The sequence below is a fragment of the Phocoena phocoena genome, chromosome 15 (assembly GCF_963924675.1).
Source record: "Phocoena phocoena chromosome 15, mPhoPho1.1, whole genome shotgun sequence".
In the NCBI taxonomy this organism is placed as follows: domain Eukaryota; kingdom Metazoa; phylum Chordata; class Mammalia; order Artiodactyla; family Phocoenidae; genus Phocoena; species Phocoena phocoena.
Genome location: NC_089233.1, coordinates 63295775 through 63304867, shown reverse-complemented (window position 1 = coordinate 63304867; position 9093 = coordinate 63295775). Strand labels below are relative to the sequence as shown.

The window sequence follows — 9093 nt, the reverse complement described above, 5'->3', positions numbered from 1 at the left end:
GGCGCAGTGGTTGGGAGTCCGCCTGCCCATGCAGGGGACGCGGGTTCGTGCCCCGGTCCGAGAGGATCCCACGTGCCGCAGAGCGGCTGGGCCCGTGGGCCATGGCCGCTGGGCCTGCGCACCCGGGAGCCTGTGCTCCGCGGCGGGAGGGGCCGCGGCGGTGAGAGGCCCGCGTACCGCAAAAAAAAAAAAAAAAAAAAAAAAAAGAATGGGGGAATGTGGATTGTTTAACTAGTGCCCCAGGTGATTCTTATCACTAGGCAAGATTGGGGAACACAGTGTGCCTTTAAGGTATGAGGTGTTTTTATGCCCATTATACAGAGAGGGAAATGAGTCTCAAGGAAATTAGATGAATGGTCCAGATCACTCAGCCAGGAACCAGGGATCCAACCGAAGTCTGCTCCAGGTTCTGTCTTCATATACAATTTTTAAATTATCTAATGTTAGGCAAAACTAATGTATGGTGTTTGAAGTCAGGATAGTGATTACCTTTGAGGGAAGGTAATACCAGGAAGGAGACAAAAAAGGGGGTTCTTGGGGCTGGTAAAAATGTTCTGTGTCTTGACCTGGGTGCTGGTACACAGGCATGTTCACTCTGTGAAAATTCATCAAGCTGCATATTTATGATATGTGTATTTTTCTGTATATGTCAAGAAAAGTATATATAAAACAAATATATGTTTTAAATGTATACTCATTTTATTCCAAAAATGCATCTCTTTCTACTACATGCCAGCTTCTCAAACTTTAGAGTGCATCAGAATCAGCTGGAGGGCTTATTAAAACCCAGATTGCCAAGTAACACGCCCAGAATTTCTTAAGGTAGGAAGTTCTGGAATCAGGCCCAAGAATTTGCATTTCTAACAATTCCCAGGTGATGTTGATGCCTAGGGATCACATTTTGAGAACCACTATGCTGGGTGGACTATGATATCCTAACCTTCTTGCTCATACCAAGGGTAGATTAGCTGTGATCTGGGAGGTAGAACCTAGCAGAATTAATGTCAGGCTTCTTCAGAGGCACATAGATCAAGGAGGAGCTAGTTCTGACTATCAACATCTTACTTCAGGGGTTTTAGGGAAATCCCCTGAACCTCAGTGGCCAAATCTCTAAATAGGAATAATAGGTACTACCTCCTAGGATGTTGTGAAGATTCTAGGACATCCAGGGTAAGTAGTTAGTTGGTGGCTCTCCAAGGAGAAGCTGGGTTGGTAAGGGCAGAGAATCCCAGCCTGAGCATTTCCTCATCTCCCATGCTGTGTGGCTCTGGCTCCCAAGTTCCCTGATCCAAAAGCCAGTCTAGTCTTGGCCTGGTCAGAATGTAGGACTGGTGGCTAATAGAGCCTTGAGCCACCTATACCCTCCTTCTGTCTTGGACAGCCAGGTCAACCTGGGACAGGACCCAGACCTGCTACAGCAGGGGCAGGAAGCCTGGGAGAGGCCCCCACCAGCAAGGGAAGGAGTTTCCCAGGCCTTTGGAGAGAGAAGGAAGCAGGGATGAAGAGCTGGAAGGAGTGGGGAGAGAAACCCCAGCAGCCCACATGCCACCTGTCACTTACTGGCTTTCCCTACAGAACACTCAGTCATATTGCTAGTCACGCTGCTGTCCCCCATTTCCCTGGAGCCATTCTGCATTCAATGCCAGAGGAAGGGAAACAGTGGCAGAACTGTGTGTTGATGGAGAGAAGACACTGCATGGGGCTTCTGGGAGCTTCAGATCTGGATCCAAAGAAACCACTGAAGACCTGAGGTCGTGGCTCATCATTTTCCCTCTTTAAGACTGTTTTGTTGGGATTTCCCTGGTTGTCCAGTGGGTAAGACTCCACACTCCCAATGCAGGGGGCCTGGGTTTGATCCCTGGTCGGGGAACTAGACATGTGGACTCTCAGCTGCGGCATGCAACTAAGAGTCCACATGCCACAACTAAAAGATCCTGCATGCCGCAACTAAGACCCGGCACAGCCTAAATAAATAAATAAATATTGTTTTTTAAAAAAAGGGACTTCCCAGGTGGCACAGTGATTAAGAATCCACCTGCCAAGGCAGGGGACACAGGTTTGAGCCCTGGTCCGGGAAGATCCCACATGCCATGGAGCAGCTAAGCCCATGTGCCACAACTACTGAACGTGCACTCTAGAGCCCGTGAGCCACAACTACTGAGCCCACATGGCCCAACTACTGAAGCCCGAGTGCCTAGAGCTCGTGCTCTGCAACAAGAGAAGCCACCGCAATGAGAAGCCCGCGCACTGCAAGGAAGCCCCCACTTGCCGCAACTAGAGAAAGCTCACGTGCAGCAGTGAAGACCCAATGCAGGCAAAAATTAAATAAATAAATTAATTTTTTTAAAAAGACTGTTTTGTCATCTGCGAAATGAGGTACACAAGTTCTGTCCCTAGTCACCTCAGTCCCTCCCTCCCAGATAGTGTTGCCAGATTTAGAAAATAAAAATGTAGGAAGGGGCTTCCCTGGTGGCGCAGTGGTTGAGAATCTGCCTGGCAATGCAGGGGACACAGGTTCAAGCCCTGGTCTGGGAGAATCCCGCATGCCGCGGAGCAACTGGGCCCGTGAGCCACAACTGCTGAGCCTGCGCGTCTGGAGCCTGTGCTCCGCAACGAGAGGCCGCGATAGTGAGAGGCCCGCGCACCGCGATGAAGAGTGGCCCCCGCTCTCCGCAACCAGAGAAAGCCCTCGCACAGAAACGAAGACCCACCACAGTCAAAAATAAATAAATAAATAAATTAATTATAAAAACCCAAAACAACACCAAAAAACCAAAATGGTTCTTTAAAAAACAATAAGTAGGATGCTCAGTTAAATTTGAATTGCAATAAAAAATTAATAATTTTTTAGTATAAATATGTGACAAATGCTGCATGTAACATTCTTACACTAATTTTTTTTATAGTTTATCTAAAGTTCAGATTGAATTGGGTATCATGTATTTTATTTGGTAACCCTACTTCCAGGGCTTTATACACTTTCTCCATTGGGGTAGTGAAATTAAATGCCTCCAAGGACCAGTAATAAATAGCTATAAAGAGTGCTCAGCACCTCCTCCTCCAGTTTTTGGGAGGACTTAGATTCAGAGGAGCATTTGCAGGACTGAAGAACTCCCTGAGATAATATACAGCATGCCAGAGCTTCTCCTAGTCTTGTTCATTATCCTCAGTACCTCTTTTCTTGCTCTCAAACATGAAGTTGTCCCTCTCCTAGGAAAGCCCCATTGGCCCATAGCTACAGATTGCAGACCAGAATCACTTCTTGCCCACAGTTCTCACTGGAAATGTCTATCCTAAACTGAATTATACCTGTCTTAAAAAAAAAAAAAAAGCCATGCCTGCAAATTCCTCAAGCAAAAATGGAATCAAGAGACAAGCATCTAGGTCACATTATGCAAGATGGAAAGGTGTCATCAGACCAGAAACTCCCGGGAATCTTAGAGCTCAGCCTTGACTCATGTAAACTTCAGAGGCGGTAAAGGCTGCAATTAGAGATATAGGAACATGTGACTTTGTTTTCGGTCCTGGAGGACCTTCTAAACTTGGAGGGAGGAGGGGCAGGTCCTGAAAGGTCAAATGCTTCAGTCACGTGTGTTCAGGCTGCTTCCTCAACTGTGAAACAGGACTAAACTCTTACGGTTGTGGGGAGGATAAAATGAGAGAGCATTAACACAGTACAGGACCATAGTAAGTGTTCAATTAAAATTAGTGCTTGATTTTTCACACGAGGCAGCTGTGTGCCAAAGAGGTTTGGGGACTTGCCTGAGATCAACTAGTAACTGGTGGAGCAGGATTCAAATTTGGTCAGCCTGACTCTAGAGCCCTCACTCTTATCCTTTAAGCCAGTATCTTCCGAGAGGTTGTGGACTGATGATGCACACAAAATGATTTTAGGTGGTACCAAAAGTGGCCACAAAAAAACAAACAAACAAATAAAACAAAAAAATGGCCTCCCTGGTGGCGCAATGGTTAAGAATCCACCTGCCAATGCAGCTGACACGGGTTTGAGCCCTGGTCCCAGAAAATCCCACATACATGCGACAGAGCAAATAAGCCCATGCACCACAACTACTGAGCCTGCACTCTAGAACCCACGAGCCACAACTATTGAGCCTGTGAGCCACAACTATTGGGCCCACGTGCCACAACTACTGGAGCCCGGTCACAAGTATTGGGCCCATGTGCCACAACTACTGAAGCCCACGGGCCTAGAGCCTGTGCTTTGCAACAAGAGAAGCCACGACAATGAGAAGCCCACGCACTGCAATGTAGAGCAGTCCCCATTCGCTGCAACTAGAGAAAGCCCGCGCACAGCAACGAAGACCGAACACAGCCAAAAATAAAAACAAATAAATTAATTAATTAAAAAAACAAAACAGGTATTGGCCTTGTTCTCAGCTTTTGTGTTTTTCTTTTTGCAGACGCCGCCCTGCTCTCATTAGCCTCTGGCCTGCCATCTCCTTGAATCCTAACACCATGCCTTCAATTAAGTTGCAGAGTTGTGATGGGGGGATATTTGAAGTTGATGTTGAAATTGCAAAACAATCTGTGACTATTAAGACCACCTTGGAAAATTTGGGAATGGATGATGAAGGAGATGATGATCCAGTCCCCTAGCCAAATGTTAATGCAGCAATATTAAAAAAGGTCATTCAGGGGTGCACCCACCACAAGGATGATCTGCCTCCTCCTGAGGATGGTGAGGACAAAGAAGAGTGAACAGATGATATCCCTGTTTGGGATCAAGAATTCCTGAAAGTTGACCAAGGAACACTTTTTGAGCTTATACTGGCAGCAAACTACTTAGACACCAAAGGTTTGCTTGATGTTACCTGCAAGACTGTTGCCAGTATGATCAAGGGGAAAATTCCTGAGGAGATTCAAAAGACATTCAGTATCAAAAATGATTTTACAGGGCTTCCCTGGTGGTGCAGTGGTTGAGAGTCTGCCTGCTGATGCAGGGGACACGGTATCGTGCCCCGGTCCAGGAGGATCCCACATGCCGCGGAGCGGCTGGGCCCATGAGCCATGGCCGCTGAGCCTGCGCGTCTGGAGCCTGTGCTCCACAACGGGAAAGGCCACAACAGTGAGAGGCCCGCGTGCCACAAAAAAAAAAAGAAATGATTTTGCTGAAGAAGAGGAAGCCCAGGTATACAAAGAGAACCAGTGGTGTGAGGAGAAGTGAAACTTTGTGTCTGATGCTGTAACACTGTTAAGGATTGTTCCAAATACTAGTTGCACTGCTTTGTTTATAATTGGTAATATTAGAAAAACAGTCCACAAATGCAGCAGCAAGTCAGTTGTATTAGCAGAATGTTGTCCTCACTGCATGTGTAGTTTCAGTACAGATTCCAAACTTATGGCTCAGTTTCTTCTAGTATGATCAAAAGTTCTTTTTTCTTTGCTCTGAATAAAATTGAACTGTGGGTTCTCTACAGAAAGTGGCATTTTGGGCTTTCCCTCTTTTTGTAAAGCAATTTCTGCCTAGTTTATTGTCCAGTTAACTTTAGTTTAGTGACTTTTAAAAGTTGGCATTGGGCTTTCTTGGTGGCGCAGTGGTTGAGAGTCCGCCTGCCGATACAGGGAACACGGGTTCGTGACCCGGTCCGGGAGGATCCCACATGCCGCGGAGCAGCTGGGCCCGTGAGCCATGGCCGCTGAGCCCGCACGTCCGGAGCCTGTGCTCCGCAACGGGAGAGACCACGGCGGTGAGAGGCCCGCGTACCGAAAAAACACACACACACACACACACACACACACACAAAAAGTTGGCATTGTAAATAAAACAACTTGCAAAAATTTGTCTGAAATAGAAAACAACAACAAAAACTTTTCATTATGAAAAATTTCAAAGATACATAAAAGAAAAGAAAATAGTATAATGGATTTCCAGCTTCACCCAGCTTCAAATAGCAACTCATTAACAATAGCTTTCATCTATTACCTCTGCCGATGGCTTCTTTTGAAGCAAATGCCAGACATCATATTATTTCATAGGTAACTATTTTGGTAGAATTTGGTATGGTAATTTTTAAAAATTTTATTTTATTGAAGTATAGTTGATTTACAATGTTGCATTAATTTCTCCTGTACAGCAAAGTGATTCAGTTATACATATATATGCATTCCTTTTCATATTCTTTTCTATTATGGTTTATCACAGGGTATTAAATATAGTTCCCTGTGCTATACAGTGGAAGCTTGTTTATCCATTCTCTATATAATAGTTTGCATCTGCTAATCCCCAACTCCCAATCCATCCCTCCCCCAACACCCTCCATACAAAAATCTCTTAAAACTTGATAATAAGAAGACAAACAACCCCATTTAAAAAGGGGCAATAAGGACTTCCCTGGTGGTGCGTTGGTTAAGAATCTGCCTGCCAATGCAGGGAACATGGGTTTGAGCCCTGGTCCGGGAAGTTCCCGCATGCTATGGAGCAACTAAGCCGGTGTGCCACAGCTGCTGAGACTGCGCTCTAGAGCCGGTGAGCCACAACTACTGAATCCCATGCGCCTAGAGCCAGTGCTCCACAACAAGAGAAGCCACCACAAACAGAAACCTGTGCACCGCAATGAAGAGTAGCCCCCACTCACTGCAACTAGAGAAAGCCCCTGTGCAGCAACAAAGACCCAACGCAGCCCAAAATAAATTAATTAATTAATTTAAAAAATTTTTTAATTAAAAAATAAAAAGGGGCAATAGATATGAACACATTTCACTAAAGAAAGTACAGGAATAAGCACATGAAAAGATGCCCGACATCGTTAGCCATTAGTGAAAAACAAAATAAGATGCCATTTTATACCCACTAGAGTGGTTATTTAAAAAAAAAAAACAGACAATAACAAAGTTGGCAAGAATGTGGAGAAACAGGAAGTCTCATACTTTGCTGGTAGAAGTGTAAAATGGTACAGCCACTTTGGAAAACAGTCTGTTGGTTTCTTAAAAAGCTAAGCATATATTTATCATATGGCCCAACAATTCCACTTCTTCATATATGACCCAACAATTCCACTTCTATGTATCTACCCAAGAAAAATGAAAAAAATGAATGCCAATGACTTGCATGTGACTGTTCACAGCAGCGTTATTCATAATAGCCAAAAAGTGGGGGGAAGAAACTTAAATGTCAATCAATTGAAGAATGAATTTTTAAAATGTGCCATATCCATACAATGGAATACTATTCAGTAATAAAAAGGAATGAGCTATTGATATATGCTATGTCATGAATGAACCTGAAAACCATTAAGCTAAAGGAAAGAATCCAGACACAAAAGGTCACATATTGTATATTTAATTCCATGTATTTGAAATGTCCAGAAAAGGCAAATTTATAGAAACAGAAGGTAGATGAGTGGTTGCCTGGAACAGGAGGTAGGAATGGGAATTAACTCATGTAAATGACCATGAGGGGTCTTATTAGAGTGATGAAAATGTTCTAAAAATAGTTTATGATAATGATTGAAAAACAATAAATTTACTACAAATCATTGAATTGTAGATTTTATGGTATGTCAATTATACTTTTTATAAAGTTGTTTTAAAAAACACATACACCACTTGTTCCAGCAGTTCCATGTCTAAGAATTTATCCTTTAGATAAATAGGCAATGAGCAAAATAGCAGATGAACATGTGATCCATCATAACATTGTTTGTAATAGGAAAAGACTGGAATAAGGACAAAGTCCATCAGTAGGGGATAAGATAAATTACGGTACTAGAAAATTATGCTAGCCTTAAAAAAAAAAGAAAAGAAAAGGAGCAAGGCAGATCTACATGTACTGATATGAAACCATCTCCAATTTATTTAGGAAATAAGGTCTAAGCATTTGGTCAAAAATAAAAATGAATAGATTACATATTCATTTGCTTGTATATGCATAGCACATCTCTGGATGACACAAAGGAAGAGAATAAGATTGTATATCTCTTAAAGAAATTGAGTGGCTGGGGGACAAAGTAGGAGGAAAACATTTTCATACTTTTTAAATAATGTATCAGATACCTATATTAGCTATTTGAAATTTTTTTAATTAAAAAATTTTTAAAGAATTAACTAAAATCGTTAAGTTTTTTAAAAAGTGGGTTGATTTAAAGAAAAATATGAGTAAGTCTCATCACAGAGTGTATACAGACAAGGACAAAGTACTAAGGTAGGGTGTGGACAAGTGTGGCTGGGAGCCAGCCCAGAGTCATCCATCACAGCTGCCAGCCTGGGCATGCCTGTCTGGTGGCTCCACACCTCACTCAGCCTGGCCTGAGGCTAGAGAGGGACAGAGGCTGAGCCCTGATCCCTGAGCCTTCCAGACACTGCGCAGCACAGTGGTCATGAAAGTTGTCTGGTATTTGTGACTACTGCCTAGGAGGGTCAGAATGGGCTCATGTCACAAGCACAGAGTTCCCAGCCAGCAGGCTGCATACAATCCTGCTGCCTCCAGGGATGGTCAGGCCACCTGGGTCTTTTGGATACCCAGGGCCATCCCTCAGTCCCAGAGAGTGGAAAGAGGAAGAGCTTTCTCCCACTCCTTTGCAGTTGAGGTGTAGAGTTCAGGAATGTGGAGTCAACCTGATTTTGCTGCTTATTTGCTGTGTGACCTCAGGCAAGTCACCTAACTTCTCTGAGCTTCCGTTCCCTCAGTTGTAAACATGGAAATGATACTTTTAGAAATACATTAGATGAAATAAAGCAATATACCAAGAAAAGTAAGGGAACAAAAAAAAAAAGTAAGGGAACAACCCCAATGCTATCAATAGGAGAATTAATAAAATTAATTATGCTATGTTTATACATATAGTAATAAAAAGAACAAACCATTACCACAGGCAAAAGCATAGATGAATTGCACAAACATAACAATGAGTGACAGAAGCCAGACAAAAAAGAGTACCCATCAGGAGAAGTGTACTTTTTTTAATGTTTAAGAACAGGCAAAACAAACATAAGGTGATAGGGATAAGAATACTGGTTACCCTAGAGCAGGAAGAATTAGCAGGGAGGGGAGCCTCCCTCATGAGGGAGCCTTCTGAGGCATGGGAAATGTTCTATATGTTGATCTGGTTACACAAAAATCTGTACATACACACA

The 9093-nt window shown here is 43.4% G+C and overlaps 1 pseudogene; it reads left to right on the top strand.

Moving 5' to 3' along the window:
* Positions 1-4476: 4476 nt before the first annotated feature.
* LOC136135178 (S-phase kinase-associated protein 1-like) lies at positions 4477-5185 on the top strand (annotated as a pseudogene).
* The last annotated feature ends 3908 nt before the right edge of the window (positions 5186-9093 follow it).